The sequence below is a fragment of the Drosophila pseudoobscura genome, unplaced genomic scaffold (assembly GCF_009870125.1).
Source record: "Drosophila pseudoobscura strain MV-25-SWS-2005 unplaced genomic scaffold, UCI_Dpse_MV25 Unplacedtig00000861, whole genome shotgun sequence".
Classification (NCBI taxonomy): domain Eukaryota; kingdom Metazoa; phylum Arthropoda; class Insecta; order Diptera; family Drosophilidae; genus Drosophila; species Drosophila pseudoobscura.
Window position 1 is genome coordinate 45163 of NW_022881738.1, and position 14928 is coordinate 60090.

Below are 14928 nucleotides of genomic sequence, written 5' to 3' on the forward strand. Positions count from 1 at the left end.
GCCCAAAAGATGCGATCCTGCCACTTTTCCTGAAGCGTGGATGCTATATAGGTGCAGTGGTTCAGTATACATGCCAGTGCTGGATAGGGAAGGGTTCTATATAAGTGCAGAAGCCATATAGTTTCGGAGGTTCCACTTTTTTGGGGCTATATTGCCATATTGGTGCTTATGCCCAAAATATGCAATCCTGCCACATTTCCTGGAGCGTGGATGCTATATAGGTGCGGTGGTTTAGTATACATGCCAGTGCTGGATAGGGAAAGGTTCTATATAAGTGCAGGTGCCATATAGTTGCGGAGGTTCCACTTTTTTGGGGCTATATTGCCATATTGGTGCTTATGCCCAAAATATGCGATCCTGCCACATTTCCTGGAGCGTGGATGCTATATAGGTGCGGTGGTTCAGTATACATGCCAGTGCTGGATAGGGAAGGGTTCTATATAAGTGCAGGTGCCATATAGTTGCGGAGTTCCACTTTTTTGAGACTAGAGTGCCATATTGGTGCTTATGCCCAAAATATGCGATCCTGCCACATTTCCTGGAGCGTGGATGCTATATAGGTGCGGTGGTTCAGTATACATGCCAGTGCTGGATAGGGAAGGGTTCTATATAAGTGCAGGTGCCATATAGTTGCGGAGGTTCCACTTTTTTATGGGCTAGAGTGCCATATTGGTGCTAGTGCCCAATATGTGCGATCCTGCCACATTTCCTGGAGCGTGGGTGATATATAGGTGCGGTGATTCAATATACATGTAAGCGCTGTATAGGGACGGGTTCTATATAAGTGCAGGTGCCATATAGCTGCGGAGGTTCCACTTTTTTGGGGCTATATTGCCCTATTGGTGCTTACGCCCAAAATATGCGATCCTGCCACATTTCCTGGAGCGTGGGTGATATATAGGTGCGGTGATTCAATATACATGTAAGCGCTGTATAGGGACGGGTTCTATATAAGTGCAGGTGCCATATAGCTGCGGAGGTTCCACTTTTTTGGGGCTATATTGCCATATTGGTGCTTACGCCCAAAATATGCGATCCTGCCACATTTCCTGGAGCGTGGATGCTATATAGGTGCGGTGGTTCAGTATACATGCCAGTGCTGGATAGGGAAGGGTTCTATATAAGTGCAGGTGCCATATAGTTGCGGAGGTTCCACTTTTTTGGGGCTATATTGCCATATTGGTGCTTATGCCCAAAATATGCGATCCTGCCACATTTCCTGGAGCGTGGATGCTATATAGGTGCGGTGGTTCAGTATACATGCCAGTGCTGGATAGGGAAGGGTTCTACATAAGTGCAGAAGCCATATAGTTTCGGAAGTTCCACTTTTTTGGGGCTATATTGCCATATTGGTGCTTATGCCCAAGATGTGCGATCCTGCCACATTTCCTGGAGCGTGGGGGCTATATAGGTGCGGTGGTTCAATATACATGCCAGTGCTGGATAGGGAAGGGTTCTATATAAGTGCAGGTGCCATATAGTTGGGGAGGTTCCACTTTTTTGGGGCTATATTGCCATATTGGTGCTTATGCCCAAAAGATGCGATCCTGCCACTTTTCCTGAAGCGTGGATGCTATATAGGTGCAGTGGTTCAGTATACATGCCAGTGCTGGATAGGGAAGGGTTCTATATAAGTGCAGAAGCCATATAGTTTCGGAGGTTCCACTTTTTTGGGGCTATATTGCCATATTGGTGCTTATGCCCAAAATATGCAATCCTGCCACATTTCCTGGAGCGTGGATGCTATATAGGTGCGGTGGTTTAGTATACATGCCAGTGCTGGATAGGGAAAGGTTCTATATAAGTGCAGGTGCCATATAGTTGCGGAGGTTCCACTTTTTTGGGGCTATATTGCCATATTGGTGCTTATGCCCAAAATATGCGATCCTGCCACATTTCCTGGAGCGTGGATGCTATATAGGTGCGGTGGTTCAGTATACATGCCAGTGCTGGATAGGGAAGGGTTCTACATAAGTGCAGAAGCCATATAGTTTCGGAAGTTCCACTTTTTTGGGGCTATATTGCCATATTGGTGCTTATGCCCAAGATGTGCGATCCTGCCACATTTCCTGGAGCGTGGGGGCTATATAGGTGCGGTGGTTCAATATACATGCCAGTGCTGGATAGGGAAGGGTTCTATATAAGTGCAGGTGCCATATAGTTGCGGAGGTTCCACTTTTTTGGGGCTATATTGCCATATTGGTGCTTATGCCCAGAATGCGCGATCCTGTCACATTTCCTTGAGAGCGGATTCTATATAGGTGCGGTGGTTCAGTATACATGCCAGTGCTGGATAGGGAAGGGTTCTACATAAGTGCAGAAGCCATATAGTTTCGGAAGTTCCACTTTTTTAGGGCTATATTGCCATATTGGTGCTTACGCCCAGAAAATGCGATCCTGTCACATTTCCTTGAGCGCGGATGTTATATAGGTGCGGTGGTTCAGTATACATGCCAGTGCTGGATAGGGAAGGGTTCTACATAAGTGCAGAAGCCATATAGTTTCGGAAGTTCCACTTTTTTGGGGCTATATTGCCATATTGGTGCTTATGCCCAAGATGTGCGATCCTGCCACATTTCCTGGAGCGTGGGGGCTATATAGGTGCGGTGGTTCAATATACATGCCAGTGCTGGATAGGGAAGGGTTCTATATAAGTGCAGGTGCCATATAGTTGGGGAGGTTCCACTTTTTTGGGGCTATATTGCCATATTGGTGCTTATGCCCAAAATATGCGATCCTGCCACTTTTCCTGAAGCGTGGATGCTATATAGGTGCGGTGGTTCAGTATACATGCCAGTGCTGGATAGGGAAGGGTTCTATATAAGTGCAGAAGCCATATAGTTTCGGAGGTTCCACTTTTTTGGGGCTATATTGCCATATTGGTGCTTACGCCCAAAATATGCGATCCTGCCACATTTCCTGGAGCGTGGGTGATATATAGGTGCGGTGATTCAATATACATGTAAGCTCTGTATAGGGACGGGTTCTATATAAGTGCAGGTGCCATATAGCTGCGGAGGTTCCACTTTTTTGGGGCTATATTGCCCTATTGGTGCTTACGCCCAAAATATGCGATCCTGCCACATTTCCTGGAGCGTGGGTGATATATAGGTGCGGTGATTCAATATACATGTAAGCGCTGGATAGGGACGGGATCTATATAAGTGCAGGTGCCATATAGTTGCGGATGTTCCACTTTTTTGGGGCTATATTGCCATATTGGTGCTTATGCCCAAAATATGCGATCCTGCCACATTTCCTGGAGCGTGGATGCTATATAGATGCGGTGGTTCAGTATACATGCCAGTGCTGGATAGGGAAGGGTTCTATATAAGTGCAGGTGCCATATAGTTGCGGAGATTCCACTTTTTTGGGGCTATATTGCCATATTGGTGCTTATGCCCAAAATATGCGATCCTGCCACATTTCCTGGAGCATGGATGCTATATAGATGCGGTGGTTTAGTATACATGCCAGTGCTGGATAGGGAAGGGTTCTATATAAGTGCAGGTGCCATATAGTTGCGGAGGTTCCACTTTTTTATGGGCTATATTGCCATATTGGTGCTAGTGCCCAAGATGTGCGATCCTGCCACATTTCCTGGAGCGTGGGTGATATATAGGTGCGGTGATTCAATATACATGTAAGCGCTGTATAGGGACGGGTTCTATATAAGTGCAGGTGCCATATAGCTGCGGAGGTTCCACTTTTTTGGGGCTATATTGCCATATTGGTGCTTACGCCCAAAATATGCGATCCTGCCACATTTCCTGGAGCGTGGATGCTATATAGGTGCGGTGGTTCAGTATACATGCCAGTGCTGGATAGGGAAGGGTTCTATATAAGTGCAGGTGCCATATAGTTGCGGAGGTTCCACTTTTTTGGGGCTATATTGCCATATTGGTGCTTATGCCCAAAATATGCGATCCTGTCACATTTCCTGGAGCGTGGATGCTATATAGATGCGGTGGTTCAGTATACATGCCAGTGCTGGATAGGGAAGGGTTCTATATAAGTGCAGGTGCCATATAGTTGCGGAGATTCCACTTTTTTGGGGCTATATTGCCATATTGGTGCTTATGCCCAAAATATGGGATCCTGCCACATTTCCTGGAGCGTGGGTGATATATAGGTGCGGTGATTCAATATACATGTAAGCGCTGTATAGGGACGGGTTCTATATAAGTGCAGGTGCCATATAGTTGCGGATGTTCCACTTTTTTGGGGCTATATTGCCATATTGGTGCTTATGCCCAAAATATGCGATCCTGCCACATTTCCTGGAGCGTGGATGCTATATAGATGCGGTGGTTCAGTATACATGCCAGTGCTGGATAGGGAAGGGTTCTATATAAGTGCAGGTGCCATATAGTTGCGGAGGTTCCACTTTGTTATGGGCTAGAGTGCCATATTGGTGCTAGTGCCCAAGATGTGCGATCCTGCCACATTTCCTGGAGCGTGGGTGATATATAGGTGCGGTGATTCAATATACATGTAAGCGCTGTATAGGGACGGGTTCTATATAAGTGCAGGTGCCATATAGCTGCGGAGGTTCCACTTTTTTGGGGTTATATTGCCATATTGGTGCTTACGCCCAAAATATGCGATCCTGCCACATTTCCTGGAGCGTGGATGCTATATAGATGCGGTGGTTCAGTATACATGCCAGTGCTGGATAGGGAAGGGTTCTATATAAGTGCAGAAGCCATATAGTTGCGGAGGTTCCACTTTTTTGGGGGCTATATTGCCATATTGGTGCTTATGCCCAAAATATGCGATCCTGTCACATTTCCTGGAGCGTGGATGCTATATAGGTGCGGTGGTTCAGTATACATGCCAGTGCTGGATAGGGAAGGGTTCTATATAAGTGCAGGTGCCATATAGTTGCGGAGGTTCCACTTTTTTATGGGCTAGAGTGCCATATTGGTGCTTGTGCCCAAGATGTGCGATCCTGCCACATTTCCTGGAGCGTGGGTGATATATAGGTGCGGTGATTCAATATACATGTAAGCGCTGTATAGGGACGGGTTCTATATAAGTGCAGGTGCCATATAGCTGCGGAGGTTCCACTTTTTTGGGGCTATATTGCCATATTGGTGCTTACGCCCAAAATATGCGATCCTGCCACATTTCCTGGAGCGTGGGTGATATATAGGTGCGGTGATTCAATATACATGTAAGCGCTGTATAGGGACGGGTTCTATATAAGTGCAGGTGCCATATAGTTGCGGAGGTTCCACTTTTTTGGGGCTATATTGCCATATTGGTGCTTATGCCCAAAATATGCGATCCTGCCACATTTCCTGGAGCGTGGATGCTATATAGGTGCGGTGGCTTAGTATACATGCCAGTGCTGGATAGGGAAGGGTTCTATATAAGTACAGGTGCCATATAGTTGCGGAGGTTCCACTTTTTTATGGGCTAGAGTGCCATATTGGTGCTAGTGCCCAAGATGTGCGATCCTGCCACATTTCCTGGAGCGTGGGTGATATATAGGTGCGGTGATTCAATATACATGTAAGCGCTGTATAGGCACGGGTTCTATATAAGTGCAGGTGCCATATAGTTGCGGAGGTTCCACTTTTTTGGGGCTATATTGCCATATTGGTGCTTATGCCCAAAATATGCGATCCTGCCACATTTCCTGGAGCGTGGATGCTATATAGGTGCGGTGGTTCAGTATACATGCCAGTGCTGGATAGGGAAGGGTTCTATATAAGTGCAGGTGCCATATAGTTGCGGAGTTCCACTTTTTTGAGACTAGAGTGCCGTATTGGTGCTTATGCCCAAGATGTGCGATCCTGCCACATTTCCTGGAGCGTGGATGCTATATAGATGCGGTGGTTCAGTATACATGCCAGTGCTGGATAGGGAAGGGTTCTATATAAGTGCAGGTGCCATATAGTTGCGGAGGTTCCACTTTTTTATGGGCTAGAGTGCCATATTGGTGCTAGTGCCCAAGATGTGCGATCCTGCCACATTTCCTGGAGCGTGGGTGATATATAGGTGCGGTGATTCAATATACATGTAAGCGCTGTATAGGGACGGGTTCTATATAAGTGCAGGTGCCATATAGCTGCGGAGGTTCCACTTTTTTGGGGCTATATTGCCATATTGGTGCTTACGCCTAAAATATGCGATCCTGCCACATTTCCTGGAGCGTGGATGCTATATAGGTGCGGTGGTTCAGTATACATGCCAGTGCTGGATAGGGAAGGGTTCTATATAAGTGCAGGTGCCATATAGTTGCGGAGATTCCACTTTTTTAAGGCTATATTGCCATATTGGTGCTTATGCCCAAAATATGGGATCCTGCCACATTTCCTGGATCGTGGATGCTATATAGGTGCGGTGGTTCAGTATACATGCCAGTGCTAGATAGGGAAGGGTTCTATATAAGTGCAGAAGCCATATAGTTGCGGAGGTTCCACTTTTTTGGGGGCTATATTGCCATATTGGTGCTTATGCCCAAAATATGCGATCCTGTCACATTTCCTGGAGCGTGGATGCTATATAGGTGCGGTGGTTCAGTATACATGCCAGTGCTGGATAGGGAAGGGTTCTATATAAGTGCAGGTGCCATATAGTTGCGGAGGTTCCACTTTTTTATGGGCTAGAGTGCCATATTGGTGCTTGTGCCCAAGATGTGCGATCCTGCCACATTTCCTGGAGCGTGGGTGATATATAGGTGCGGTGATTCAATATACATGTAAGCGCTGTATAGGGACGGGTTCTATATAAGTGCAGGTGCCATATAGTTTCGGAGGTTCCACTTTTTTGGGGCTATATTGCCATATTGGTGCTTATGCCCAAAATATGCGATCCTGCCACATTTCCTGGAGCGTGGATGCTATATAGGTGCGGTGGCTTAGTATACATGCCAGTGCTGGATAGGGAAGGGTTCTATATAAGTGCAGGTGCCATATAGTTGCGGAGGTTCCACTTTTTTATGGGCTAGAGTGCCATATTGGTGCTAGTGCCCAAGATGTGCGATCCTGCCACATTTCCTGGAGCGTGGGTGATATATAGGTGCGGTGATTCAATATACATGTAAGCGCTGTATAGGCACGGGTTCTATATAAGTGCAGGTGCCATATAGTTGCGGAGGTTCCACTTTTTTGGGGCTATATTGCCATATTGGTGCTTATGCCCAAAATATGCGATCCTGCCACATTTCCTGGAGCGTGGATGCTAAATAGGTGCGGTGGTTCAGTATACATGCCAGTGCTGGATAGGGAAGGGTTCTATATAAGTGCAGGTGCCATATAGTTGCGGAGTTCCACTTTTTTGAGACTAGAGTGCCGTATTGGTGCTTATGCCCAAGATGTGCGATCCTGCCACATTTCCTGGAGCGTGGATGCTATATAGATGCGGTGGTTCAGTATACATGCCAGTGCTGGATAGGGAAGGGTTCTATATAAGTGCAGGTGCCATATAGTTGCGGAGGTTCCACTTTTTTATGGGCTAGAGTGCCATATTGGTGCTAGTGCCCAAGATGTGCGATCCTGCCACATTTCCTGGAGCGTGGGTGATATATAGGTGCGGTGATTCAATATACATGTAAGCGCTGTATAGGGACGGGTTCTATATAAGTGCAGGTGCCATATAGCTGCGGAGGTTCCACTTTTTTGGGGCTATATTGCCATATTGGTGCTTACGCCTAAAATATGCGATCCTGCCACATTTCCTGGAGCGTGGATGCTATATAGGTGCGGTGGTTCAGTATACATGCCAGTGCTGGATAGGGAAGGGTTCTATATAAGTGCAGGTGCCATATAGTTGCGGAGGTTCCACTTTTTTGGGGCTATATTGCCATATTGGTGCTTATGCCCAAAATATGCGATCCTGCCACATTTCCTGGAGCGTGGATGCTATATAGATGCGGTGGTTCAGTATACATGCCAGTGCTGGATAGGGAAGGGTTCTATATAAGTGCAGGTGCCATATAGTTGCGGAGATTCCACTTTTTTAAGGCTATATTGCCATATTGGTGCTTATGCCCAAAATATGGGATCCTGCCACATTTCCTGGAGCGTGGATGCTATATAGGTGCGGTGGTTCAGTATACATGCCAGTGCTGGATAGGGAAGGGTTCTATATAAGTGCAGAAGCCATATAGTTGCGGAGGTTCCACTTTTTTGGGGGCTATATTGCCATATTGGTGCTTATGCCCAAAATATGCGATCCTGTCACATTTCCTGGAGCGTGGATGCTATATAGGTGCGGTGGTTCAGTATACATGCCAGTGCTGGATAGGGAAGGGTTCTATATAAGTGCAGGTGCCATATAGTTGCGGAGGTTCCACTTTTTTATGGGCTAGAGTGCCATATTGGTGCTTGTGCCCAAGATGTGCGATCCTGCCACATTTCCTGAAGCGTGGGTGATATATAGGTGCGGTGATTCAATATACATGTAAGCGCTGTATAGGGACGGGTTCTATATAAGTGCAGGTGCCATATTTATTTATTATTTATTTATTTATTTATTTATTTAATTAACAATTATCTGTTAATAATGGTACTTAGTTACTAAAGGCGGAAAAAGATAAGTTAAAAGTTAGCTAAATTTAAATGATTATAAATATTGCATGCAATTAGTTTAAGAGACAGTTCAGGGGATAGGGTTTGACAGAGGGAGTTATAATTATGGCATAAAACCCTAAAAGGTTCATGATCAGCATAATTAGATCTACATATGGGTAGACGGATAGGCCTAAATGTACGGGTAGGTCTAGATGGAACGGCCAAGTCAATCTGACCCAAGAGAGTTTGGGAGTCAACAGTCCCAAGAAGGAGCTTGTGCACGAACATTACGCCATTGCATATTCTGCGATGGTGCAACGACGGCAGGTCAATAAGATTTAGCCTAGACCGGTAGGGTGGCAAGATTCTACCTGAGTCCCAGTTAAAGTTCCGAAGGGCAAAAATTAAAAATTGCTTTTGCACGGATTCAATAACAGCCTGCTGTTCTTTATACTGCGGGCTCCACACACAAGAACAATACTCCAATATAGGACGTACTAACGAGATGTACAGTTGTTTTGCAACGTACGGGTCGTCAAACTCCTTGGACCAACGCTTGATGAACGCTAAAACACCCTTAGCTTTATTTACAGTTGCAGCTATATGGGCGTTAAAACACATCTTATGATCAAAAAGGACTCCGAGGTCATTTGAACTCGAAATTCGTTCAAGGACATGATTTCCTAGAACATATGGGACAAAATGAGGAGCGCGACGATAAAATGTCATAAGTTTGCATTTGGAAAGGTTCAGAAAAAGAAGATTAGTTGAACACCACAATAGTAGTTCACTTAGATCAAGTTGAAGGCGTGTGTGCAAATACCAATCAGAGTAAGAAAGACAGATTTTGACATCATCAGCATACATTAGTGCAGTAGAGTATGTTATGACTTGAGGAAGGTCATTCACAAATAAAATGAACAGAAGCGGGCCCAGATGACTTCCCTGTGGCACACCTGAAGTAACATTTACAGTATTTGACAACACGTTAGAAAACAAAACACGTTGAGTGCGGTTAGAGAGATAGGACAAAATCCAATCTAGAAGATTCGTTGGGAACGTTGGGAATAAGCAGAGCATGGTTCACAGAATCGAATGCCTTGCTGAAGTCAGTAAAAACTACATCCGTCTGCGAACCAATTTGAAAACCACGGTGGATTAGGTTAGAAAACTCAAGAAGGTTAGTCGATGTTGAACGATGTCTGAAAAAACCGTGTTGCGACGGAGATATCAGGCTGCAACAAAGATGTTGCAGTTGCCGGGTGACCAGGAACTCAAGAAGCTTCGGGATGGCGGAAAGCTTTGCGATACCACGATAGTTTTCAATGTTTGATCTTGAACCTTTTTTGTGAAGCGGAATGATATAGGACTCATTCCAAATTACTGGGAGACAAGACTGTTCCAAAGAGAGGTTGAAGAGAAAGGTCAAGGGTTTATAAAGGGACTGGGCACAGTGTTTTAAGATGCAACTTGGTACCTTATCTGGACCCGCAGAAAACGATATGTCCATAGATGACAAACCTTCCAGAACAACGCTTTCCTCGAAAAAGGGCAGAAAAATGCTGTTAGCTTGAGGTAGCTGGTACGGATACGGAGTGGATGCGTTGTAAATATGAGACGAGTACGTTGTTTGGAAAAAGTTAGCGAATAAATTTGCAATACCAACAGCAGAAGCTTCTGTTTTGTTCTGGTAATGAAGGGACGGAGGAAAAACGTTTGACTTGCGCTTAGAGTTAACGAACGAATAGAATTTTTTAGGATCACTACGAAAGTTTCTACTACATTGTGAAAGGTAATGATTATAACACTGACTATTGACGGCAAGGAACAGAGAGCGAGCGGAGGAGTATAGAGCTAAAGCCAACGTGGAGCCCGACTTCTGGTACTTTTTATAGAGCCGGGATTTATTATTTTTTAAGTATGATAAATACTTGGAGAACCAAGGAGGCTTGGACGATACAGGTACAGTGATATCAGGAACAAACGTATTTAGGGCGGAGTAAATAGAACTATAAAACGAGTCAACAGTTGCATCTATGTTCGGTAATGAATAAAGAAACGACCAATCAACACGCGAGAGATGTAGATCTAAATCGATAAAGTTTGTTTTGCGAAAACACTTTATGTGACAAGGAGCCATGGAACTGTCAACACATCCAGATTGTGTACACTCCAGTGATATCAACAAAGTTGGATGGTAAGGATCTTCAGGGAGAGATATTGGACTTGCTCTAGATACCGTAGCAAGAGAACCATCGTTAACAAAAACGAGGTCAAGAAGTCTGTCCCTGATGTTTTTAACGGCATTAATTTGGACAAGGGAACTATCCGTTAGCCCATTGATAAAGTCATTATGGCAATTGGGAAACAATAGGTTAGCGTCATCACAAGGCAGCCAAGAAAAAAATGGGAGGTTAAAGTCCCCCATGACAATAATTCGATCATGGCACCCTAATGCAGAAACAACAATATTAATTGCTGAGAGGTGGTGTAAGTAAAGCTCAGCATCAGACCTGGGAGGAATGTAAGAGCAGGTTAAATAGAAAAATGCGGAGCCAACACGAACTTTGACTGCAACAAATTCAATTCCGTGAATGTTATTAAATGGGAATAACTCAGATGAGAAAACAGATTTAACTGCAATCAGAACCCCACCTGCAAAAGATGGGCGGTCCATTCTATAAATAGTGTAACTATCAATGAAAATTTCATGATCATTGACAGAGGAGTTAAGCCAGGTTTCGGTAAACGCGATGGCATCGAAATCAAAGGACGCGCTATTAGTATGAATTTGACGCAGTTTTCCCAGCAAACTGCGAACGTTCTGATAGTGCATGGAAAAATAGTACTTCAGTTTTTTGGAGCATGCTCAGTTATTCTAGGATTCGAGTTCGAATCTTTGAGAAGGAACTCATGCACAATTGTATGCTCAGGCCATATTGACGGTTTTAGAGAACTGGATAGTAAAGAATCAGGGAGAAGAATTTTAAATGATGATATGTTGCGCTTATGTTTAAATGTAAATTTAGTCACAACTATATCAACAGGCGAGGTGTTAAGTTTAGAGGAGAGATGTTGTTTAACATCCTCTGTTGTAGCCTCGGGAATAAGACGAGAAACAAATATTGCTTTCCGAGGGACCACTGCTCTAAGTTGAAGTCCCGAGCGAGATCGAGATGGTGGAGCCACTCCTAAAAGAGATCTCGGTCCAAGGGCAGAGGAATTGGCAGCAATGGTTGTAGCAGCAATTGGAGCAGAAATTGGAGCAGGAATTGGAGCAGGAATTGGAACAGGAATTGGAGCAGGAATTGGAGCAGGAGTTGGCAAGACGTCGTCAGCAACCAGCACACCCGCACTAGGAGCACTCACCGCGTCAGAAATGACGGCCACATTGCTCGGTGTAAAGAACTCCGGAGCCACCGTTGGCGGATTTACAGACAACGGCGTGGCATGACTACACGGAAATGCTGCCGATGGATTAAGGTGGGAGGCAGGCGTACCAATCGGATTAGATTGCAAGAGATTGGTATCATTATGCGGAATTTTCCGTCTAGGCGATTCGCTCAAGAGTTTGAGCCCAAGAAACTGTGATTCAAGGGCAAGAAAATTCTCGTTGAGAGCAACAAATTGTTTCCGGACATCCAGAAACCCAGTTCGAGTCTGTCTCATAAATGTGCGCATTTCGGCCTCAATCTCCCGACAAGCCAGACATGACCAAGACAGGCCCATGCGTTTCGAGATTAGATCATTCAACCGGCCAAAATTTCCACCACCAGCACATTTTATGTGGGCAAAATTGTCGCACAGCCAGCAGCTAAGAAATGAATCACCAATGATAACACCACCGAATTCACATTTCTTTGCACTACAAACGATTGCCATTATTGACAGCAGTAGAATCACTGTGCACGAATAATAAAAGAGCGGAGTTAGATCGCAGGTAAAGTAGGAGAGCAGACAGCAGAGCGAGCCAGACAATCAGCTGCAGCAGCAATAATTCAAAACAGATGATCCAACGAAGTGCAGAAAACGAGCAGTAAACTCACCAAAGCAGAGACACAAAAGAAAAGTCCACAGAGAGGGAGAGTATAAGCAATCCAGAGAGAGTGAGAGCAACAATGCGAGCAGCCCGCTTATGCTCACGAGAGAGTGTGGGCGATGCAAACGCTGATGCGCGAGAACAGTGCACACCGAAGAAGCGATAACGAAAAGCAGACTGAGCAAAAAAACAATAACAAATTGCCTGCACGAGTCCGATGCGTTACGATTGCAATATTGAATTTATATTAAACACTTGTTTACTAACAAAACACTGGTGGTTAACACAAAGTAGAATCAAATTATAGAGATGCGATAATATATCAAAACAAAGTCACAACAATGTTGTATGATATTTAGGCAAAGGGCGGAGAATGCGGGAGCAAGAAAAAAACACAACCGGCTTAAGCAAGAGCTAGAAGCGAACATGAGGCGGAGGTTCCACTTTTTTGGGGCTATATTGCCATATTGGTGCTTACGCCCAAAATATGCGATCCTGCCACATTTCCTGGAGCGTGGGTGATATATAGGTGCGGTGATTCAATATACATGTAAGCGCTGTATAGGGACGGGTTCTATATAAGTGCAGGTGCCATATAGTTGCGGAGGTTCCACTTTTTTGGGGCTATATTGCCATATTGGTGCTTATGCCCAAAATATGCGATCCTGCCACATTTCCTGGAGCGTGGATGCTATATAGGTGCGGTGGTTTAGTATACATGCCAGTGCTGGATAGGGAAGGGTTCTATATAAGTGCAGGTGCCATATAGTTGCGGAGGTTCCACTTTTTTATGGGCTAGAGTGCCATATTGGTGCTAGTGCCCAAGATGTGCGATCCTGCCACATTTCCTGGAGCGTGGGTGATATATAGGTGCGGTAATTCAATATACATGTAAGCGCTGTATAGGCACGGGTTCTATATAAGTGCAGGTGCCATATAGTTGCGGAGGTTCCACTTTTTTGGGGCTATATTGCCATATTGGTGCTTATGCCCAAAATATGCGATCCTGCCACATTTCCTGGAGCGTGGATGCTATATAGGTGCGGTGGTTCAGTATACATGCCAGTGCTGGATAGGGAAGGGTTCTATATAAGTGCAGGTGCCATATAGTTGCGGAGTTCCACTTTTTTGAGACTAGAGTGCCGTATTGGTGCTTATGCCCAAGATGTGCGATCCTGCCACATTTCCTGGAGCGTGGATGCTATATAGGTGCGGTGGTTTAGTATACATGCCAGTGCTGGATAGGGAAGGGTTCTATATAAGTGCAGGTGCCATATAGTTGCGGAGGTTCCACTTTTTTGGGGCTATATTGCCATATTGGTGCTTATGCCCAAAATATGCGATCCTGCCACATTTCCTGGAGCGTGGATGCTAAATAGGTGCGGTGGTTCAGTATACATGCCAGTGCTGGATAGGGAAGGGTTCTATATAAGTGCAGGTGCCATATAGTTGCGGAGGTTCCACTTTTTTATGGGCTAGAGTGCCATATTGGTGCTAGTGCCCAAGATGTGCGATCCTGCCACATTTCCTGGAGCGTGGGTGATATATAGGTGCGGTGATTCAATATACATGTAAGCGCTGTATAGGGACGGGTTCTATATAAGTGCAGGTGCCATATAGCTGCGGAGGTTCCACTTTTTTGGGGCTATATTGCCCTATTGGTGCTTACGCCCAAAATATGCGATCCTGCCACATTTCCTGGAGCGTGGGTGATATGTAGGTGCGATGATTCAATATACATGTAAGCGCTGTATAGGGACGGGATCTATATAAGTGCAGGTGCCATATAGTTGCGGATGTTCCACTTTTTTGGGGCTATATTGCCATATTGGTGCTTATGCCCAAAATATGCGATCCTGCCACATTTCCTGGAGCGTGGATGCTATATAGATGCGGTGGTTCAGTATACATGCCAGTGCTGGATAGGGAAGGGTTCTATATAAGTGCAGGTGCCATATAGTTGCGGAGATTCCACTTTTTTGGGGCTATATTGCCATATTGGTGCTTATGCCCAAAATATGCGATCCTGCCACATTTCCTGGAGCGTGGATGCTATATAGATGCGGTGGTTCAGTATACATGCCAGTGCTGGATAGGGAAGGGTTCTATATAAGTGCAGGTGCCATATAGTTGCGGAGGTTCCACTTTTTTATGGGCTATATTGCCATATTGGTGCTAGTGCCCAAGATGTGCGATCCTGCCACATTTCCTAGAGCGTGGGTGATATATAGGTGCGGTGATTCAATATACATGTAAGCGCTGTATAGGGACGGGTTCTATATAAGTGCAGGTGCCATATAGCTGCGGAGGTTCCACTTTTTTGGGGCTATATTGCCATATTGGTGCTTACGCCCAAAATATGCGATC